At 43.2% G+C, this 8,852-nt stretch overlaps 1 protein-coding gene across 1 annotated transcript in view; it reads right to left on the reverse strand.

Moving 5' to 3' along the window:
* Positions 1 to 2,735, reverse strand: part of TTLL4 (tubulin tyrosine ligase like 4) — a 36,416-nt gene extending 33,681 nt beyond the window's left edge. The window contains exon 1 of the mRNA XM_072813343.1: positions 2,579 to 2,735. The gene's annotated coding sequence lies outside the window, so the exon portion shown is untranslated. The remainder of the gene's footprint in view (positions 1 to 2,578) is intronic.
* Between the last annotated feature and the right edge of the window lie 6,117 nt (positions 2,736 to 8,852).

Raw genomic sequence — 8,852 nt, forward strand, 5'->3', positions numbered from 1 at the left:
GGGGAGCACAACTTGGTGCATGTCCAGTGTGAACCCCTTTATCCTCCTCCTTAAAGCTGCCCTTGCTCCTAATAGTTTCTCTAGCATTACCACCCACCTGGTCACTAAAGTCAGAACCTAGGATCATTCCAAACTGATTCTTGTCCCACTCTGTATATTTTGCCACCAGGCTTTGTCTAATCTATCAACTTTAAAAATCTCTAACCTCCCCACCCCCCAAAAAAATCTCTAAACCCTCTCCATTCCCACTGCAACCAACACAGAGCCCTCAACATCTCTAGCCTGGTCTCTAGTTTTCTCACTGGCTCCCTGCCTCCAGTCTAAAATCCTCTCCTAGGGGCACCTGGGTGGTCCAGTGGTTGAGTGTCTGCCGTTGGCCTAGGTCATGATCCCAGGGTCCTGGATTCGAGCTCTGCATCAGGCTCCTCTTAGGGAGCCTGATTCTTCCTCTGTCTGTCTCTGTCTCTCATGAATAAATAAAATCTTTAAAAAATAATAATAAAAAAATAAAATCCTCCTCCAACCCACACACTGATGCTACAGTAATCTCAAACACAAATCTAATGTTATCTTCCTGCTAGTTATCTTTCCAGTTTTCCTGCTACATACTCTTTTAATGGTTTTACTCATGTATCCCCAACAGAATTTAAATCATATATTCCTTGCACATTAAAGTTTAATTCTGAGATTCTTCATCAGAAGTTTAAACAAGTTTATTCTTTTGGTAAAAGTAGGTAGAACCTAGTAAACATTTTATAGAAAGAACTAAGTTAAGGATTAACTGTATTTGAATAAGCATTTCATGATTTGATAAAATAATTTGATAAAAAATTTCCTATTGAAAAACACACATCTAAACTAAAAGAAATCTCTTTAAAAGTTTTTCCGCAAGTTTTATCCCACAGCCTGAAAAACCCATGGTCTCCAAAAAAACATTCTAGCCACATTTAACTGTTGAGTTCATCTGAATTCAGAATATCACAAGAAACAAGCCTCCCCCTAAGAGCAATGTGTATTAGGGGAAGACAGGAAGCCTTCTGGGTTTTCAAAGTAATCACCAAAGGAGGCTTTCCTGAAATCAGTATTTCCCAATGCTCCACTTGGCAACCTGATGTTTTTACACTTGGGATAAAACACTGTAATTTGGGAGGTGTGAGGGATAGAACATCCTGTCAGCCCCACCTTTTCTCATAAGGTCAGTTTTAGAAGTGTTCATTTGGAAGCTGAGGATCTGGAAATTGATTCTTCTACAGTTATATGTGCAGGTGTCTTCCTTGGAAGTCCTGGGCCCCAATTACCCTGCTTGAAATACCTGAGGAAACTGTTCTCTTTAAGAAAACATCTAAAAAACAAAAACAACGACAAAAAAAACTATGGTCCTCTGTGATCTAACCCCTATTAATTTTCCTCTTTCTATTTGTCATTGGATGGCTACCTCCAAACCCAGGTTGCATTTGTCAAACTGTTTCCAGTTCTCTTTTTAGGCCTTGCTGTGTTTTTTCTAAAGTTACTTTGTATCTAGAATGTGCTCTCCACTTCTTTATTCACAGAAAACACTTGATAATTTTTCAATGTGCATTCAGTCCAACCAACAAGCAGCTGGTAATAACTTTCTCAGCATCAAGGGGGAGGGCGTGGATCTCAAACAGTGTTTCAATACTTGCTGCAAGAAATGAAGATGGACAGAAAGCTGTCCCGAAGGGTTCCCTAACTACTTCCTGATTGGCTAAATCAACAGGTGAAGAAGTAGAGGAAGATGCGATTGGAGTATCTAAGGCAGCAAGGAGGACTCTATAAAGGAAGGATTAAAACATTTCCTAGATCCAGAATGAGGGTGCGAAGACCAAAGAATGGGGATCAGATACATAGTTTTCCAAGCGAGTCGGGTTAACTTTCCACGAGGGCACACACCACGCAGTATGGCAAACGCTTGTACTTGGTTAAAATCTCCCCCGGACTATAAGCTCCGCGAAGACAAGCCTGCCTCGTTCACCACTGCTGTCTTCCAGCGCCTTCCACAGTGCGCCGGCTCATTAAATATTTGTCGATGTTCGTAAAAAAAACGTTGAATGAATGATTACATAAAGGGATGGATAAAGGAGAGAAATTTACAAGATCTCAAATTCTGTTTGAAACTCTCCAGTTTAGGAAAGCACTTCTCTATAGCTACAGGATGGGGACAGGAAAAGGTGGGCATCCATGTTCAACTCAGCCACGAATGGAGAGGAGCCTGGGCTCACCCCCGGGCGGGGAGGATTTAAACCGCAGCGCGGCGGGAACCAGGAGGACGGAGGCCCAGGCTGAGGGGATGCTGCGGAGCTGCCTAGGCTCCCGGGGCGTGGCGGAGACGGGGAAGGGTCCCGAGGCCGCGCGAAGAGCCGGCCGGGTGGGAGGCCGCAAGCCCCCTCGCCGCCCCGGACAGGGAGAGGCGGCGGGCAGGGCGCGGGGCCGGGGCGGGAGGCGCCGCAGGGCTGGGGACCCGCGCGGAAGGACCCGCGCAGAGGGCGGGGCGGCGGGGCGGCGGGGCGGCGGGGCGGCGGGCGGAGGCTCGCTCCCCCAGCTTCACAGCCACACTCACCTAGTCGACTCCGCCTCGCCTCGGCTCCGCTCGCCGCCGGCTCCGCGCGGCTTCCTCCCTCCGCCTGCTGGGCGAGCTGGCGGCCTCAGACGCCCCTAGCAACCACGCACCGCCGCGCGCCCCGCGCTCCCAGCCGCCGGCGCCGCCTGCCACGCACTGCGCGCGCCCCCAGCGGACGGACTGAAGGCCTGGAAGGGGCGATCGCGGCGGCGGGCGGGCGGGAGGCCGGCGCGCGGAATCTCGGGGGTTGTGGGGCCCGGGAGGGCAGGCCGTCACCTGCCTCGCGCACGCGCAGTCGCTTCAGGGCGCGTGAGACCCGGAGGGCGGAATTCTGGGAGATGTAGTCCTGAGATTAACACAGGCCTCCAACCCCCACCCGCTAAAGAGTACGTTCTGGGATTCCAGGATTCTCTGGGCCTTGATGCCACCTCACCTGTATGGACTTTTTCTTTGGCCGTGCTTTAATTCGCTCCTCTAAAATCAAAGAGTTCAAACTTTATTAAAGAAGTTTCTTAATAGTTCTTTTAAGCAAAAGTCTCTTGACTTTGAACCCCAGGAAAGGAGACATTGCTAGATCCCCTTTCCCTCCAACCCATTTTACCCTAACTCCAATCCACTCAGTAGAGTACTATTACAACCACCTGCTTTATGGGCTTCAGGTATGAACTTTAGAAAAAACTGACTCAACTCATCTCCCTAGGCAAGGCAGACAGTACCCCAGATGTCCTTAGTCCGAGATATCACTAGACCTAATGGATCTGAATGACAATCGAAAGAGCTAGCGGGTGAAAAGGTCTTTTCTAAACAGTAGGCTACAGAAATAAAGGACATAATAAAAGGTGAAACTATCCTAATAAAAACAATCTGGACCAGAGCAAGGAAGCTTAATAATTGATTTCAGCAACAGTATTGACAGATGCTAAAACCATGAGAGGACTGACTGGAGGAATTTACACAGGAAAGATCACCTACATATTTTAACCAATCTTAGATTATTATTTTTTTTCCCAATCTTAGATTATGAAATGTGAGACAGCCATAAATTATGTCCCCTAATGTGATGCAATTTGAACCTATTTAGGAAATAGGGTATTTTTGTCAAAAGATAGTTGAATCTGAACCTAATATAACCTTTGACTCCAACTTCCACTTCATAGGAAGTAAAGAGAAATAATGACACTGCAAGAAAGCAATCCGACGAACCCAGAATGTGGGCCAATGTAGAGATAAATGGCCTCATTTCTTCAACAGTTTCAGAGTTTTTTTTATAGAGTGAGGTGTTCTAGATTGTAGGAGACTTAAGAGATTATCAAATGCAGTGAGTGGACCTTGCCTGGATCCTGATTCAAATAAACCAATTGTAAACGATATTTTTGAGACAACGGGAAAATCTGAATGTGGACTGGGAATATTATGAACAAAGACAGGTGTTAAGAATCCATTGTTAATTTCGTTACTGCAGTTGACTGAATGGTGGCCCCCCCTGCCACAGATATATCCACATCCTAATTCCAGGAACCTGTAAATATTATATGGAAAAGGATTTTAAGAGGATTAAGGAATTTTCCTGGATTTCCTGAGTGGGCCCTAAATCCCATAACAAGCGTCCTTCCTGAGGCAAAGTGAGATGTCACAGACACGGAGAAGACATAGAAAAGAGGAGGAGGCAAAGTGACCAAGGGGGCAGAGGTTGGACTGATGTGGATACAAGCCAACGAATGCCTGGAGCCACCAGAAGGTGGAAGAGCCGAGAAATGGATTCTTCCATAGACTTCTGAGGGAATGGAGGTCCTTAAGACAAGCCTGATTTCAGACTTCTGGCCTCCAGAACTGTGAATGAATAAATCTCTATTTTAAGCCACTAAATTTGAGGTAATCCATTGTGGCAGCTACAGGATACTTTGACATTTTGGTTATTTAAGAGAATACAGATAGATATTTTTAGCGATTAAATGACACAATGCCAGGGGTTTGCTTTTCTTTTAAAATACTAATAGCAAACACCCTAGAGGCAATGAGCACACTCAGTACCCAGGTCCTACTTTCTAATACCATTCTCCAAAAGAGATACCAAAAGAACAGGGGTTCCTTGAAGAAATGGCTGATTCCAAGACTAGGGTAAGAAATATACAAGATGATGAGCCTGAAGCATTTTGTAGTGCCAGCAAGAAAAACCACTCTGGTGGGAGTGTATCACAGGAGCTAACTGAAAGAACTACCAATGACCAAAGTTGGAACAATTTGAACAACAAAATTAAATAAAGTGGGCAGCCCCCGTGGCGCAGCGGTTTAGTACCGCCTTACGCCCAGGGCGTGATCCTGGAGACCCGGGATCGAGTCCCCCCTCAGGCTCCCTGCATGGAGCCTGCGTCTCCCTGTGCCTGTGTCTCTGCCTCTCTCTCTCTCTCTGTCTCTCATGAATAAAAAAAATCTTAAAAAAAAAAAGTAAGCAATTTAAAAAAAGGCAAAGATGAGAGATGGTTCTAGATTGGAGACAACACAGCTAACACAAAACATGATCTTGGGTTGGATCTTGGACCAAGAAAAAAATTGGTATAAAGAACATTACTGGACAGAGGTGGGCAGCGGGAAGGCTAAATGGGTGATGGGTATTAAGGAGGGCATTTGATATGATGAGCACTGGGTGTTACATGTAAGTGATGAATCACTAAATTCTACTCCTGAAACAAATTAACTATAGGTTAATTGGAATTTAAATAAAAACTTGAAAACAAAACAAAATGAGCCATTTTACAAAACACAGAACAAAACATTATTGGAACAATTGACAATATTTGAATATGGGCTGCAGGTTAGTTAACAGTATTATATTAATGTTAAATTTCCTGATTTTGTCAATCATGTGGTGATTATATAAGTGAATATCCTTGATCTCAAGGAATTCCTACATAAATCTGAGGAGGTAAAAGGACATGATATTTACAACTTACTAACAAATGGTTCAGGAAAATATGGTAAAACCAGTTATGGCAAAATGCTAACGATCAGTGAATCTGGGTGAAGGGTATATGCAAGTTCTTTGTAATTATTCTTTTACCGTTTCTTTAAATTTTAAACTATTTCAAAATAGAATGCCTTTTAAACCATAGCAATGACAAAATTTAAAAATGAATAGTTAAGACCAGTGTGACAAAACGTTTATAACAGCCGAACTGTGGGATCAGGGCTTGGGAGTTTATTATGCCATTCTCTCTACTTTTAATGTTTGAAAACGTTAACCTCTTTATCACACCAAAGGAGTTAAAACACATATACACTCATACACATGCAAAACCAAACACAGGCACAAATCCTCAAACCTTCCAGACATTCTCTGAATTCCAGGCACTACTCAGACCATTCATGTCAAATCCTCTCAGCACTTTGTGCAGTGATGTAAAATGAGGTGAAATTGTTTACATATTTCTAAGCCCTTAGATTATATGCCCCCAAGGATGAAAACATGTTTTTTTATTATGCTTTCTCATAAACTAATTAAATATTGCTTTATGTGATAACCTAAAAAGTTTGCATATTTAATTTCTCTATATCAATTTTTTTATGTACCAGACAAGCATGGTATTTCTAGCTAATATTTAGTGAATTATTTGTGGAAAAAAATAATTTTTTCTTAAGGTAATTCTTCCTAGATCATCTTTTAGGGGAGAAAAATCTAGATTTTAAAATACAATACTGTATTTGCCTGAATCTAGACAAGTCTTGAAGAAGTACTGTGGTTTTGTTAAAAACAAAAACAGAAGTTCTGATCCGTTAAAGATATACACCAAAGTACTATGGGTAACATTCTATATTTCCCAAGATTTGTTTAAAAATATTTGAAGAAAAAAATCTAAAAAATAAATTAAATGATTGAATAGAGAAAGAATAGATATGGTAGCTATTGGAACCCTAATGGAGTTCACTGAACTCATGTCTCTCCTTTCGTGTGTTTAAAAATTTTCAACTAATAGACTTAACTAACATGTTCAAAACATTCAAACCTTGAATTTTCCCACCCAGTACCACTTCACTAATAGCCTTCCCCATTTTAGCTAAGGGCAATTCCATTCTCCCAATTGCTTAGGCCAAGAACTTTGAAGTCATCCTTGTCTTCTTTTCTTTGTTCACACCCTCACATCCAATCAGTCAAAAAATCTTATTTGCTCCATGTTCAAAATCTGACTACTCTTTACCATTCCATTGGTGCCACCACAGCCTCCTAAGCACTCACCGTGCCACCCAACAGCCCGCCCCAACCCCCAACTCTTTACAGTTCATGCACACCAGAATGAAGAGTAATCTTTCAGAACATAAGGTAGATCACATCACTTCTCTGTCAAAACTCTCCAATAGATGCCTCCTTTACTCAAAGTTCAAGGTCTCCAGGCTTACAACATCCTGGTCCCCACTGTCTTCCTGTCCTCAGCTCCTACTATTCTCCCCCTTCTTCGCATCTTCCATCCAAACTGGCCTCCTCACAGCTCCTCAAGCCCCCCCAGGGATACTTCCACCTCAGGGCCTCTGCAATGATTATTCTGTCTTGGATTTTCCCTCAGATAGCTGCATTGTTCATTTTCTCACTTCCTTCAAGTCTTGGCTCAAAGGACATCTCAGTGGGGCCTCCCCTGACCGTCCAACTCAACACTCCTCATACTCTCTCTGCTTAATTTTTCCCAGAGCTTTATCACATCTCTACATGCTATACAGAATTCACTCATTTTAGTAAGTTGTCTTTCCTACCAGAATGGAAACTCTGTGATGAACATGCATTGCTTTATCTCCAATGCCTAGAACAATACCTGGCACAGAGAAAGGACTGAACTGTGAACTGAACTGAAATAATCTGGATAGGAGGAAATTATAGTGGTTTCTAGGAAAAATGTTATTTTTGCTAAAATATAAACACAGACAGTGCACAGTGAAGGTGAGGGCTAAATAAAATTCCTTATAAAAATAAGGGCACCTGGGGTATCTGGGTAGCTCAGTTGGTTGAGTATCTAGCTCTTGATTTCGGCTCAGGTTGTGATGTCAGTGTCATGAGATTGAGCCCCATGTCAGGGTCTGCACTCAGTATAGAGTCTGCCTGTCCCTTTCCCTCTGCTCTTCCTCTGGCTTGCACACTGTCTCCCAAATAAATATATAGAATCTTAAAAAAAAAAAAAAGGGCATCTTATTTATCTTTCATTTCGAAAATAATTGGAATTTAGATAGGATAAAAAGTAGTCTCCCCATTTTGTGGATGGAGAAATCAGAGCCCTTGCAAGCCATCCAGTGAGTTAAGGTTTAAGCTTCCTAGTATGTTTCCAGCTGGATCATGACTCTAACTGACGGGTCTGCCAAACATCTTTCTGGTAAAATGCACAACATCCATAAACAGCTGCCCTTCTCAAGCAGCTGGGCTTCCTTATACATTGAAACTCCATCAAACAGTAAAACTCATCACTAAGGCTGAGATCACAAAGCAATCCAATGTACCTCTCTGTTTAATCCTATTCCTCCCTGTTTCAGCTCCACTGGCCTTGGCTTGGAAGTAGGTAACTACATGTAGCTCATTATGGGTGGAGGAAGCTGGAAGGCAGGAAGAGATACAATTAATAAACTCCCAAACCAGGATCTTGTGTGAACAGGACACAAGTGCTTCCAGCACCACAAGAGCTGAGAGAGGAGCTGAGCCTCCCCAAACTCTTACCCTGGCAGCTCCAAGTAAGATAAAGTATACCTTTTATTATAAGAATTCACAGAGGAAAGATGAGCAGAAGAAAGGCAGGAAGGAGAGAGGGAGGAAAGAAAGGAAGGAGGAAGGAAAGGAATGAGGGAGGGAAGAAAGGAGTAAGGGAAGGAAGGGAGGGAAAAAAAGAAAAAGAAAGACAAGTCTCTTTCCATACTAACCCATGGATGGGAATGTGGGCAATGGGGCCAGGGAACCATCCACAGCAGGGACTACTGGCATTTATCACCCTAAGGTGAGACAGGTCCTGTTTATCACCGACCTGGGGCCAGTGCACTACAGCAAGAACCTGCTAGGATTATAGAAGCTCCAGAAAGGGAGAGCTCTTGGATAGAAAGTGCCTCCCCGAGGTCCAGGAGGTGTGTTCCTGGGATTAAAGGCACACAATTGCAGAAAGAGCCCTCAATGTAGAAAAGGAAGGACTCTTCTCTGGCACCAACAGCAATGAAGTTTACTGGTTGAAATCATCCTGAATCTGGGGAAAGGAGGGAGCTTTATACATAAATCTCTTCTAGTTTCTCATTCACAAATCAGTTGACTTGCAGC

The sequence above is a fragment of the Canis lupus genome, chromosome 36 (assembly GCF_048164855.1).
Source record: "Canis lupus baileyi chromosome 36, mCanLup2.hap1, whole genome shotgun sequence".
Lineage (NCBI taxonomy): Eukaryota > Metazoa > Chordata > Mammalia > Carnivora > Canidae > Canis > Canis lupus.